The sequence below is a fragment of the Fundulus heteroclitus genome, chromosome 22, assembly GCF_011125445.2.
Source record: "Fundulus heteroclitus isolate FHET01 chromosome 22, MU-UCD_Fhet_4.1, whole genome shotgun sequence".
Classification (NCBI taxonomy): domain Eukaryota; kingdom Metazoa; phylum Chordata; class Actinopteri; order Cyprinodontiformes; family Fundulidae; genus Fundulus; species Fundulus heteroclitus.
In genome coordinates, this window is record NC_046382.1 from 22,401,200 (window position 1) to 22,416,358 (window position 15,159).

Sequence of the window (15,159 nt, forward strand, 5' to 3'; positions counted from 1 at the left end):
GGTTAGACCAGCATATGTTGCATCATTAATAGCGGAGAATAAAAATAATCCTAGGCTCCTTTTTAGTACAGTTGCCAACTTACAGAATCATACCTTTGTTCATCCATCCATTCCCTTAGCCCTCAGCCATAATGACTTTTTGAGATTTGTCATACAGGGCTGCACAGTGTCGCAGTGGGTAGCATTGCTGCCTTGCACCAAGAATGTCCTGGGTTCATGTCCACCCGGGGTCTTTCTGCATGGAGTTTGCATGTTCTCCCTGTGCAAGCGTGGGAGTACTCTCCGGGTACTCCGGCTTCCTCCCACAGTCCAAAAACATGACTGTTAGGTTAATTGGCTTCTCTAAAATTGTCCTTAGGTGTGAGTGTGTGCGTGAATGGTTGTTTGTCCTGTCTATCTCTGTGTTGCCCTGCGACAGACTGGTGACCTCTCCAGGGTGTACCCTGCCTCTCGCCCAGTGAACGCTGGAGATAGGCACCAGCAACCCCTGCGACACCATGAGGGATTAAGCGGGTTAGAAAATGGATGGATGGATTTGTCATACATACAATCCAATCTATTAAAGGGATCCATGATTAGTTGAACATGTTGGCCCAAATATGTTGTAATTTTCCTATTAACTAAAAAATTGCTGTTTGTGATACGTAAAAACTCTTATTTACTTGAAAATTTGTACATCCTTTGTTATATTTTTCACCTATTGAGGTCACCATTTTTTTCCCCTACACAATTTATGCTGGATTAATAACACGGTTAAGTCCCACTGGAACCTATAATTTTTTTTTTTTTTTTTTTTTTTTATTCTATTGCGTTTGACTGGTGTAAATTTAGACAATGCCACACAGTGTCGCTGTTGCCTGTTATTTTAAAACAAAAAACAAAAGAAAAAGTGAGGTGAGTCTTCATCACAGCCATCATAAAAAAATTAAAAGCGCAATGGGAAAAAGCTGTTGGAAGAATACAACTAATTAAGGAATTTGCTATGTTATTTTTTCTTTTCATAGTAGGTACAGCTGGTCTGGCGTTCTGTTAGCTGTGACACCATCCAGGGGGGCAGATCATCTGCCATTACCATATAACATAGGAAGGATTCCTGGATCAATGTGTGCTTCTCTGCTTTTTGTGTCTGCTCTGTTTTCTCAAACCCCTGTCAGTTGAGGCAGATGACTGTTCACACTGAGCCTGGTTCTGATGGTGTTTTTTCCTTCATGTTAAAGAGTTTTCCTGTCCACTATCGCTTCATAAATGCTTAGTATGAGGGATTGCTGCAAAGCCATCGACAATGCAGGCGACAGTCCCTGTGGCTTTACGCTCTTTCAGGAGGAAAGTTGCTTGTCAAGACTTGTCAAGACCTCATAACTCTCCAACCTATCATACACTAGCTATATACTCTTTGTTTGCCATTAGCTACCTTCACTTTATGCTGCATCTCGCTGTATTCCTGGTGACTCTTTATTCACCACAGTGTCCTACTTCTGAGCTGATACCTTTCTCCAAACACACTCCTGTACTTCTTCATTCCACCACTAAGTCTCTTTATCAACTTTCCCTCTAGAAGACATACCTAGTACTCATCGACCTGTCTCCCTGATAGCATTAGTTGTAGTTGTCCAGTCATCTGGAAACACCTCCTGCAACCCAGAGCCTGTCTCAACTTCTCCCTGAAAGTTACACAACTTCCTTTTTTGTCTTCCATCACTTTGTCCTGATGATGAATTACACCTGTTTGTACAAATTATTACAAGACTCCAATTCTAATCATCATAACACATGCAAATAAGGATGAGCAATGAGTTCATCACAGAGGGATGGGGCGACTGAGGAAAGTGGGGACTAAGATCTGGACTGCTTTTCATCACCTGCCAAAAGAAACGTACATACATACAGAGGAACCAAAGGGTTTCCATTAAATGGGACTTGAATAACTAGAGAGGATGGCAGTTGTTTAGTTTGTTAAAACCTGAAAGGGGAGACAGCTTGTTCTCATGTAGAATCATTTCCATCAATGATAAAGTTAAGCCCGGTGATCTAAAATAACTTATCTCTGAAAGAATAAGAGAGAAAATTCATGCTTTTCACATTTCTCTCTAAAATGCCAAAAGGTCCATGATGAAAATATAACTTGTTTCCAACCACTTGACCTCCTCTCTTCAGTCTACTGCTTCAGTGAGGAAACCAAAACTGCTCGATGTGTTTTCTTGTTTCAATCAGACATCTCTGTCTGTTTAGGACCTCTGGAGCCTGCAGCTCCTTTTCTACTTCTAAACATTTTGTATAGATTTACTGCAGTTGATGACTTTACACACAGCAACAAAGTAGTGTATGGTATCCATCACATTAGAGCACTTCTATCATTCCAAGTCCAAGTATGCAGAAACTTTCATAAATATAAACATGCACAAAACCTTGCTAAACAAGTTCCATCATTTTAAGTAGTTTATGCAGGGGCTGATACTTACAAGTGTGAAGGAATATATATATATATATATATATATATATATATATATATATATATATATATATATATATATATAGTGTGTGTGTGCTACTGCTGCTGCTGCCTACACGCAGTGTATGAAATGATGTAGAGCTTGAAATGATCTTCCATCCATTTAAGCTGACGCATTGGCAGCCTATCAGAGGACAATACAAGGGCATTCAGGACCAACAGTTATGCCTATTCACACGTACAGACAATCTGGAGATAGAGCAAAAGGCCATCGCACACTGCATAATTTTAAAAACGTTTCAGGATTTCAACACTTCACACGTGTGAGGACGATATGACAGTCACTCCTGTCATACTGCATGATAGATGATTTCAGACTACATAACTTGTTCTTGAAGCACAATCACATCAGTCAGATCCCTCAGACATATGAACCCAGTCTTAAATTTACAGTAAGTAACAGCTTTTAGGGTTTAAAAATGTTTTTTCTCCACTGGTCATTTCACACAAGGATCTGATCTGAGCAATAATGTTTCAAGTTCTACTCGTTCCACATTTTTGCACCTGCAAAATTGGTTGGTCTGAAGTAGATTGCTTTGAATGAAACTTTAGAGAGTACAGCAGCCGGCCTTGCCCTGCCCTGGAACTGGCCCGGTACATGCCTGTCTAATGGCAGTGATATGTAAGTGGGAGAGAGCAAAATCTGAACACTGCACTCTATTGATGAAGACAGGATGATTTTCCTCTGACCAGGCATGAAACGGCCTGGTGGTCTGCCCTTGAGATTTTTCATCTGTGCATATTGGTATGTGTGGGGAATTGCTTATGGGCGACATACACACACTGAATGAATGAGCAAGAAAGAGAAGGAAATTATGCTTTTCTTGTTCCAGAGTTTATGTTGTCCAAAACTAGCATAGGTGCATGGTTAGCAGACTGTACTAGGACAGATGAAGTGGTTTGGAACAGCAGCTCCAATCCATGCCAAAGGGAAACTGCTGTTCTTCCATTAACACAGTTCAGCAGCATGTCTGCCTGCCGGATAGTTGAAAAGCCCCATTGTGCTTAACAATTAACTAGTTTGTTCTTGCCTTCATTTATCTGGGCAGGGGTGTTCTGGACACATATTCTTATGCAATGTGTCACATTCTTTTGTTATTCACACTTCTCCAGTTCTTCCCATTTGTCTATTGTTTCTGATTACTCAGAACTTTGATTATGTCCTTAATCCAAAGCCAGTTTAAAAATAAAATGGTCACTATGAAAGAACATTAAAAATAGACAAATATCAGTCTAGACTGCCCTTTCAATAGAATGAGAATGTTTCTTTTTTTCTTTTAAAATGTTGTATTTTAGCAAAACTACAGAAATATTGGTGGTGCCTGTAATGTCAAATATATCACCTTATTTCTAATGTTTTAACATATATGTTATTCAAACATATTACCTCATAAATGTTCGAAAATCTGCCATACAACTTAAACATTTTAATTCCCCCTTTAAACATTTCATGGAGTTAAATATAAAGTTGGTCCCATTGAGACAAAATCTACAATTTCTCTCACATGTCTACATATACTCACACACAAACACAACTATTCACAACTAAACCCTCTCACAAACACCGCTAGAATCTCAATGTCTCACACAAACACCACTAAAGTATCTCACATAACAACAATTTCCTCACATTTACCATCAAACTGTCTCACATATACCATCAAACTCTCTCTCTCACACATATACCATCAAATTTTCTCACATTGACCATCAAACTCAAAGACAAATAAACACAAGATACTGTTTTTAAATGAAGGGTTTTATTATTTAGGGGGAAAAGAGCCCAACCCAACATGGCCCTGCGTGAAAAAAGTGATTACCCTCTAAACCTAATAACTGGTTTGGCACCCCTTAGCAGCAACAACAACTGCAATCAAGCATTGGTGATAACTTGCAACAAGTCTTTTACAAGAGGATGAACTTTGGCCCACTCATCTTTGCAAAAATGTTACAATTCAGCTACATTGGAGGGTTTTCCAGTATGAACAGCCTTTTTAAGGTCATGTCACAGCATCTCAACAGGATTCAGATCAGGACCCAAGTTGGTTTCAGCTTGAGATCCTGAACAAATGTTCTCCTTCAGAATTTATTTATTTCAGTATGCAACTGAATTCATAGTTCCATTTATAACAGCAGGTGTTTGAGGTCCTGCAGTAAAAGAGTCCCAGACCATCACACTACCACAACCATATTTTACTTTTGCTATGATGTACTTTTTCTGAAATGCAGTGTTACTTTCATGCTAGACAGAATGGAACATACACCTTCTGAAAAGTTTCCTTTTTGTCTCATCGGTTTACTCAATATTTTCCCAAAAGTCTTGTGGCTCACCATGATGTGTTTTTGAAAAATTGAGACAAGCTTAAATGTTATTTTTGCTAATCAGTGGTTTTAATCTTGGAGTTCTACCATGGAGGCCTTTCTTGCCCAGTCTTTTTGATGGTGGACACATTAATTCTGACCGTAAAGGGATAGTGTATAACTAATTTGGCTTTTATTTACAAAAAGCAAGTGTTACTTTTATAAATACATAGTCTGAGCAATTCTAATAACTTAACATAAAAAATGAAAGCGTTCTCATAACTTAGAATTAGTACTTTATAAATACATAAGTGCTGGTGAACCCACTGGGAAGCGTCATGTTGTGTCGCTATTTCTGATTTCAGTAATCGAAAGGGAACAAACTGTGACGAATAAGGGCGGACCCAAAGACAACCCGAGACAGGTCAGTGGCTCTTGAGCCGATTTTATTGAAAAAACAGGGAAGCGGAGGCTTTCGGGACGTGCTGCTCGTGCTTACGGGCCGACAACTCCTGGGGGGATAGAGACGGGTTAGTGACCAGTGGAGGCGATAGAGAGGATGAGCTGAAGGTTTGGTCACTAACCTGATGGGGAGATGACTTCTTTAGGAGTCCTTGCTCCAAAGCGTGTCGGAAGCCGAGCGACAGGGAAATCCGGGGGGCGTCGTCCAGGGGCAGTCTGAGTTCGGTCACGGGGAAGGCCAATACGTCCAGGCGACAAATCCAAGGGGAAATCCAAAGAAGGGTCCGGGTCCAGTTCCAAGATCCAGTTTCCAGAGAGCACAGATTGATTAAGGGACAGGCAGGTTCCAGTACTCACGGGCTAGCGGGGTCAAAAACACAGGAGGGCAATCCGGGGTCCAGAGGCTGACACAGCAGGGCTCAGGCGGGCAGACAGAATCCAGGAGAGGGCTAGGCTGGCTCAGAAATGAAGGCAAAGACAGGTCGGGCAACAGACAGGCAGGCAGGCAGTTTGATAATAATTGCTGGAAGTTCTCACCGGTTGGCTCGAGACGTTCTGGCACTGGAGGCTGCGAGGCGCAGGGCTTATAAGCCGGTAGAGGTGGAGGCAGCGCAGGTGCGTTGATTGCAATTAGCAGCTCCAGTGCCAGAAACGTTACACAAACTTGTTAGCCATACACATTTTTTCCTATCTGTCAGCTATATGAGGACGTGCTGTCAGTGGGGGAGGCGTAGAAAACAAACACAGACAATTGTAGATCTTTCTATTTTTTTGTTTTCTGTTGAAATGGAGGACCATCCATGCTCTTTTCCCAGTAAGAGGGAAGAGAAAGTAAACAAGAAAAGAAAAAGAAGTAATAATCGGGAGAAAACAACAATCTATATTGGCTATTATTACCAGGTGGAGATAATTCATCCATCAGAAATGGCTTGTTTGTTCGTTTCTCTCTCCTCCAGAGAGAATGTGTCTACACAGATGGGCGGAGGGATATTTCAGTCGGCCGGTTCTCGCTTTCTGTAGCGCAACAGCAGAAGCGAGTCTCTTTACTGGTGCTTATAATCGCTTATATTAGAGCCTAAATAAGCAGAAATGAGCCCAAAAAACTGCAACTCATGGAATATACAATTGACTTTAGAGAAAAAAAAAGACATGCAAGGTATCAGGCACAGGTGCCGTCTGTAAGATGCCCTTGTAATTCAAGCATCCTTGGCACTGAGCTAGCAGTTTGCGCTGAGGAGATGGAGAGAACCAGTATTACCGCAGGTCATTTCCAGGAGGAGCAATAGCCCCAGAAAGGTGATTGTGACCCCATAAAATCTTTAGACGTGCGCATGCTTTTCTCCATTGAAACATATGTCAGAATTGTTTAGTTTAACAAATGTCGCAAGGGTTGTGAACGCTGCTAAGAATAAGGTTCAAGCTTCGCATGACAAACTGCTCATAAAGCAGTGAAAGGAAAAGCAAAAACATGTGGCTGTGTAGTATCTCTGGGCTGGTTAATGTTCCAGACAAATCCCAAGAAAGACATGTTTCACAGACCTCAGAAACATTAAGTGCAAGTTTAAATGACATTGATGTCTTATTTGAGCCAATGTTGATGAATGAGATGAAACACACATCAAAAAGCAGCTGTGTGAAGTATTTGGATGGTGTCTATCATTTGTCCCAGCTCATTTGAAAAACTGACATTCATAAACTTTTTTTCTTGATGTAAAGCAGTCTCTATATGAACAAAGAAAATAAATTACTGCATAACCAGCAAATCTTTTTTTTATTAGACTGTAATAGTGGGTTTCAGAGGGACTGCCAGTCGGAGACCTTCTTAAAGTGTTTTAAAAAAGAGACTGCTGAAGGCGACAAAAGGCAAGTCTTTTCTCTGATCTACAAAATTTGTTATCATGCAATCTTTCACAGAGATATGGGAAATGCTTTTCCTGGTTGTTGAAATTCCAAATTCTCTCTTTCTCAATAGAAATAGTTTTAAGCCTTAACTGATGACCCCCGAGCTACAACAAAAACGAGAAGAAAGAGCATGTGGGGACACACACACACACACACACACACACACACACACACACACACACACACACACACACACACACACACACACTGTAAACCACAAAGATGAAAAGATAGAGTGAAGAGGAAAAAAGGTCCTCGCTAACATGTTGGAGATTGCATGTTGAAAGACAAGTAGACAGAGAAGCACACACAGCAGCAAACAGTTCCAGTTCTTGTGATGGGAAAGTGTGGAACAATGGATTCTACAGCTCATAAATCATTACGGGTCATGCTGTCTCTGCTGAACGTACAACTTTCACCTGAATTCACATCACCAACGGTAAAATTGGCAACAACATATTGGAGCCGTGAAGAAATGCTCCGCTATATATGTAGTGGCCCTCATGTGGATGGGATTAAAGAGAAATCTGGTCACATCGGAACATCAGTTGTTTGAACTGACCCTCTTCTTCATCAACTCTCCACATCAATTCATTTTTTCTAAAAAATGTTTGTGTGTTGCTGGGATTGCATTACTTGGACATGTAGTTACTTTTCAGGTTAAGTTGCCTTACCACTTTACTACAGCAGAGTCAAGTTTCAGTACCTGGCCACTTCTGTTGAATCTTCAACACAAATCAGATCTCTGTGTTAACCTCTGGTCTCATTGTTCCCAATAGATTTTAGCACACATATAGCAAATATTACCCCGAACAATTAGGACAAGCACAATCACTGGCTTGGTTAAAATAACAGCCCATCAAATCAATGCTGCTGGTCATGTTTTTGTTTCTTCATGTATGTTTCTTATAGGATGTCTTTTGTCACTCAAAGAAATCTCTGGAAGTTGACATGTGTGCAAAGAAAAAAAAAACACATCTGCCCCAGTTTGGGTGAGCCTTTCTTTAGTCTCTCTCTTTACATTAGATTCCATGACGGAGAGCTGGTCAAAACCCCCCTTACAGGCAGTTCGACCAAGGAAGGTTGACGTCTCTTAAAGGTTTAGGCTGTCCCTCAAGAAAGGTGTATATCTTTTAGGGTGATTGTTTGACTGAACGCTATCCTGACCATGCTGGCATATCTCACGTTAAAAGGGGAGCCCTTAACTTGTATAAAAGAGACAGAATGAACACAGACTCCACACCCATAAAAAAATTGACAAATATTTACATTTTTGAGTAAGATGATTGAACAACAGAGCAACAACGATTTTTTTTTTTTTATCTGTATACTACTAAGTTGGTCCTAGGAAGAGGCAGAGAGAGTCAAACGTGAAATGAGGCAGAAATCAATAATTTCACATAATCCTGATAGTTCATGACACTCATGTTGCCAGATTTTTTCAAATTTCCAACAATAATGGAGCAATATGTCTCCGTGCTTATGTCTCAATCAACCGAGCCTGTTAATATTATGTATTTACATATAAGAGAGATATAATAACCATATGGAAAACATTATTGGGGGGAATGTCACTTTTTCTAGTTGCAGTCAGAACTCTGAATGGTTAATACCCACATAAAGAGAATAACAACATTCACTGAAAAAGTGTGCAGCCATGGAGGACAGTTGTTTGCATTGTTGTTGGCTTTGTAGCAATCCCTCATTCTAAGCATGCATGAAGCGACGGTGGAGAGGAAAACTCCCCTTTTACAGAAAGAATAAAACAGCAGGAGAACCAGGTTTAGTGTAAACATCCATCTACCTCAACCGGCTGGGGATAGAAAAGACAGACCAGAGACACAGAAAAGAAGCACACATTGACCTATTATGAACAGAAAACCCCCCCAGAAAAAACATAAAGTTAAAAGTTGAAATAACAACAAATAAAAGCAAAATTGAAGAACAGTAGGAAAACTAAGCAGAGTGAGAGGAATATATCCCAATGTCCTCTAGCAGCCTAAGCCTATAGCAGAATAACTAGAGATAGCTCAGGATAACCTAAGCCACTCTGAATTTAACTCAAAAAGGAAAGTTATAAGCCTAGTGTTAAAAGTAGACAGGGTGTCGGCCTCACAGACTACATCCGGGAGTTGGTTCCACAGGAGAGGAGCCTGATAGCTAAAGGATCTGCCTTCCATTCTAATGGTAGAGACTCTAGGAACCACCAGCAGACCTGCAGTCTGAGAGCGAAGTGCTCTGTTAGGAACATACGGGGTGATCAGATATTTGATATACGATGGATCTTGATTATTAAGGGCTTTATATATAAAAAGGAGAGTTTTAAATTAAATTCTCGATTTACCAGGAAGCCAATGAAGAGAAGCTAAAATAGGAGAAATATGATCCCTGTTGTTGATTTTCATCAGAACTCTTTTGGATCAGCTGAAGGTTTCAAACTGCATTTTGTGGACTTCCTGATAGTAATGAATTACAATAGTCCAGCCTTGAAGTAAGAAATGCATGGAGTAGGAGAGGACAGCCTCTCCTACCTTTCTACTAATACTGCTTTCTTTCCGCTTATTTTGAGGCCTCTACATTTCAACCAATGTTTAAACTGCTCTATGCTGGGTTTCTCGATTGAAGCAGATTGAAATGAAGCTGCTGGGACATTGTCATCCTCCAAAATGATTAGTATTCTGGTTGTTGCCATTGCAGTTTGCTCTCTTCTGGTCCGACCAACTAGGAAACCGGGCTGCCTCCGGGCAATTTTGATGTCAGTTGAGAAATGCCCCATTAGTGCAAAGGTAGGAGAGGCTGTCCTCTCCTCTCTCACAATGGATCAAATGCAAGGAAGAAACATGCTGGATCTGCATAGCATTACAAATAATAAAAAAGAAAAAAAAATATTATTACAGGCCTAAGTTTCAAATTATATAAGGGCTTATCCCAAAAAATAGACTTATAAACAACTCTTATCTAAAGCTATAAAGTCAACCATTTCACTGTAATCAAACATATCTCACTAACACATATAAACACTTCTGCTGACAGTCAAATAGACCTCCAGCCCATTTCATAGACTGTTTCAGCATAAGTATTCGGTGGGGGGATTGTTTTTTTTTTTTTTTTTTTTTTTTTTTTTTTTTTTTTCCAGTGTCCTGTCTAGCAATATGGCAATAGGAATTGATATCTCAATGCCAGATAGAGCTCGACAGATTTTGCTTTTACAAGTGGAGCAAACAGCTTTCGCCATAGTGCTCCACTTGATTTATGCTTGTAAATAGCTTTATTATGATTCCTGCAAGGAGAATTTCAAATTATATGGACATGACAATGGGAGAGTAAAGGAAGAACAAAAAGTGAAAGAAAAGAAAAAAAAGAGTAGAGGTGAAAGAAAGAGGAGATAAAAGGAAGAGAATGATAAAACGTCCTCTGTCTGCTCCATCACCTGGAAAGAGACACAAAAAGAACAGCACAACCAACAGACATAAAGCAACAGATACACTCGAATAACACCTAGATGCCATTGCTAAATCATATATATTATTATGTAAGCTGACATGTGTAATGTGATATTTGAAAAAAGAAAGTGAAAAAAACATAAATAAATAAATAAATAAATTATAAGATTACTGTATATAAGTGAACACTTAATACCTGGGACCCAGCACCTGTGGGAGATGTGAAAGTGCACTAGTTTAGGTGAAGATTATCCAGAAATAGCTTGATAGTGATTGTGGAGAACCGAAGACCCACCTTCCCCGAGCACAGAGGCAGGCGTCAGGGGACCCGTAACCCCGGACTCCCAAGGGGGTCCCTAAAGCAGGTCGCCCAGGAGGGGCCGACACAGGATATCTGCAACCCCCCCCCCCCCCCAAGGAAGGAGCAGAGACGACCCCGAGGAAATCCCCCAGCCACCGCAATGCCGACGCCCTCAAGAGCCGCGGAGACGAGCCCGTGGGCTCCGCCGGCAGCTAGCCCCGCTGAAGTGGTCCCGGCCATGGGCCCTGAGGGCCAGAGGCCCCAGGGGCGCCCCGCCCCTGCGACGAGGGCCCCGGCCGCCCCCCGGGGGGCCAGGCCCCGCGAAGAGGCCGCCGGGAGTGGGCCGGCGCACGCCCGGGAACCCGCCCCAAACCCGAAGCCAACCAATGCGCCAGGGGGCCAAGGTGCCCGCCAACGAAGTGGAGGAGGGCAGGACGTGGGGGGATGGGCTCCGCACCTATCGGAGACTTGAGATGTTCTTGGGAGAGGGAGCGGACCACACCCATACCTGGAAAAAAAAAAAAAAAAAAAAACTCATTCACCCCATCCCTCCCTTGTGCCCCACTCACCACACACAGAGAAAAAAAATTGTTTACAATTTTGATTATGAGGGTTGTCATGGATTGTATGATAAAGTTTTCTTTACGCTGTGAGAAAGCCAAATAAACGTACCTGCATAGACATTGCAGTTGCTGGTATTGGGATAGCTCTTTTCAGTATTTGACTCGTACACGTAAACTATACAAGCTTGTTTGTCCAAATCTAAAATGGCCATGACGCATGTGCACTGTATGGTTCTAAATTTAGCATTTTGACATAATCAGCCCTATTAGAGACAAGCATGAATTCATATGAAAGTATAAAGGTTAAAAACTTACATAAACACTCATCAATCTGGTACCCCTCAACAATCAAACATATGTCCATAACCCCAAATAAACCCAAAATGGAATTGAATGCTGACACATTTTATGACAGAACACTTATGATATCTAGTTTTTATTTTGTAATGTAATTTTACTGTATCTACACCCTTAACAGCAATTTTGATTTGGGTGGTGTACCCCCTGTTGACAAACCACCACAGCTTACAAAACCTGTGGATACCATGGAGGTGTAACAGTTGAGTAATATGGCACAAACAGGAGAATAAATATTGAATAGGCCGACTAGTTGAACAATGCATGGTTGAGTGTGAGAACTGAATGAGAAACATCTGTAGGAAAGACACTAAGGGAGAAAACAAAACTATGTAAATATACAAAGAAACAAAAACAAAATAACTCAACAGGACGATCAAAGGAAAACACATAAATGAATAAACCAAACACAAGGCAAAACAAGATCAATCATGAGAATCTACTAAAGCACACTTAGAAAACTCAAACTCAAGCCTGGCATAGTTTAATACTAAGGTTTGAACAGAAACTTGAAGGAAAATGAATTACTGTCATCTTACTGTCATTTGTATGTAGCCATATAGCATTTCACCCATATATCTGAGTGGTATGGGATCATAAGCACCCAAGGGCACAACAAAAATCTGCATGTCATCTGCAAAACAATGAAATTAAAATGTCAAGTTTTGGAGTTGGGGTAAAATACCAACAGAAACCCGGGATGAACATGGTGAAGGTTTAAAAAAACACAAAAATGCCAAGGAAACTTATAAGCCTAAATCAGGTCGAATAGGACACGGAGCGTAGACAGAAGAACAGGCAGTGTTGTAATAGAAGAATCCAGCGATAAACAATGACAAACTAGAAGCTTATATACTAAGACAGGGTTGGGAGATGGCAAAGGAGCCAGATGGGCTGATCAGAGGAAATGTGGAACAGCTGTGGCAGAATGAATGCAGGGGAGCTGAGGAAGGGTGACTTAAGGTATTTTACCATTTAAGCTGTGCGTCCACACAGATCCAGCATTTTGGGTGACCATAAATGCTAATATTTGAAACAGGGTCCCAGAGTGGAAAGTCTTTAAATGCTGGTTTCATATTTCCGTGTGTACATGTAGGCCACGTCTTTTCTTGAATGATGCTGTCATAGCTTTATCTTTAGCTTTAAGTGTTTTCATTCTATATTAATTAGCGAATTTTGTTCTTAGTGAATTATATATCATTTTTGTCTTATGTTCTTAGATCTCTTCCTGTTCCCTCCCTGTTCTGCCCCGTCTATTGTCCCCCCTCCCTCAGCTCTCTGCCTTTATTGTTATCATCTGCCACACATAATCATCTGATTACTCACACCTGCTCTCCATGCTTTCTCTCCTTGCTTCCATTGAATATATGCTGCTTGGTATTTACCTCCCTTTTGCTGATTCATCCATTATACAATCCCCTGAAAGTTCTCTAGCTCCTTATTTATACCCTTTGCCCTGCTCTTCCTGTTTTTGTGTAGTTCATTAAAGCCCTTTTACTCACCATGCGGCTCTTGAGTTCCTGGCTGCACATGGGTCAAGCTCCTACCTCCCAAATTATGACATTAAAAGTGATGTAAGAGAAATATATATAATATGCACAAAGAACAAAATACAAGAATAAACTCAGAACACACATAAATGAAACCCAAAAGCCAAACATATGTCAAGCATGACAGAATTACAGTATTTATGGATAATGCAACCCTTGATAAAGTGTCTATAATATCACTAACCCCGGCCTCTTGATGGATCATTGAGGGGTCTAAATTAAAAGTGTAGGATATGACAGGAGAGAAAGACAGAAATCACTTAATACCACAAATTCCAGCCTTTTCCCACAGGAGATTTAAAGGAGTAGTGTAATAAACCATATTACGGGGAATGCTTACAAAAATAACATGCCAGATTTAACAGACAGGAGTAAGACATTGCAGCATTTAACAGAGCTGATTCTGTTGGGGCCAAAAACCTGAATGGCTTTTAATTGTTTGATTATTATTTTTATCATTATTTTCATTACTGATATCATTTAAGAAAGACAGCAGATGATTAAAAATAATTTTGTGAAATTTCTGAAAGACATGTATCTTCTACAATTAGAATACAATAGTGATTATGATACAAATGTTTTTAATCACCTTTGCAGGATTTTACTAAAAGGTAAATTTCTTAAGCAGTGCCCTAAAAATACAACTGTTTCTGTCTATCTAATATCATGGCTGTGAGGACCATGAAAGCAGAAATATTTGAGTTCTGGGATGATTTGTTGACTTTATTAATCACTATGCTTGAAGAAGGGATTTATTATAAGATATGATAAAGAACTTCTAAAGTATTTTCATTGTGTCGGACAAACTTTTTACTACAGAAATACCACAGCTTGAACAGAGGAACTCTTCCAGAAGTAGAACATGACAGATTCCCAGAGCTTGAGTAGGTGCTAACAGGAAGCAGAGGCTAAAACAAGTGGTGACCAAGACAGTTATCGTATGCAAAGCTTAATCCTGTTTCCTCCAGCAAAGTAAAAAGAGTGCAGAGGCTACAGAACTGCCATTAGAAACCCAAGGTTGCAGGATCAATTCCTGGGAAGTACTCTTCCACTTTGAGAAAGTTAAGGAATGGTGGTTAGAGTAGAATGCTAGCCTCCTGAGATGGCTGCAAGTTCATTGGTTTGAATCCCACAGCCTGTCACTCTGGGTCCCTGAGCAAGATCATTAGCTGCAGAACATGCCTCACACTGGTTGTACAATGACACATGAAGATGATGAATATTATATTACTGTGTGAAGTTTTTCGCTTGATTGATTTCCACCTGTTCATCACTTAAACTGTATTCTGCTGCTATTTCCTCAATTAAGTGACAACACAACAATCATACAGATGACACAAAGATCCAGTGGTATGTATAAAAACACTTTGCAACTGGCATGGACAAAGCAAATTACCTAAATATTTGCCTTAGGGGTGTTGCATTCATTAAAATGCACATTGTTCTTCACTCGGTGCAGTGACATTGGGGCCAGGTGCTTCAAATGGACCAATCGACTAGTCTGACTGCTTGCTGATAATTTTTGGTAATTGAATTAGATGCTGTGGTTGTTATGTACACTGGCTATAGTGTTGATATTTGAAAATCAAATCTGTCTGTCCCAATCTAATCTACTCCTATACATGCCCTACTTCAATGCATGTTTTGTTACAGAATTACAAAATACAAATAAACCCCACCGAAGAACAAATGTGAATTCAAAACACTCTGAGCACATTAGCCACACCTAGAAATACTGTTCCGTGGCGACTTGCACCTAGTAAGACTTCTT

At 40.4% G+C, this 15,159-nt stretch overlaps 1 long non-coding RNA gene across 1 annotated transcript; it reads right to left on the bottom strand.

Annotated features, from left to right (window-relative positions):
• Positions 1-5,239: 5,239 nt before the first annotated feature.
• LOC118557137 lies at positions 5,240-5,913 on the bottom strand. The gene is made up of 2 exons (XR_004927636.1): positions 5,395-5,913; positions 5,240-5,322 (listed from the first exon to the last, which is right to left on the bottom strand). It is a non-coding gene; the product is annotated as an uncharacterized LOC118557137 (long non-coding RNA).
• Between the last annotated feature and the right edge of the window lie 9,246 nt (positions 5,914-15,159).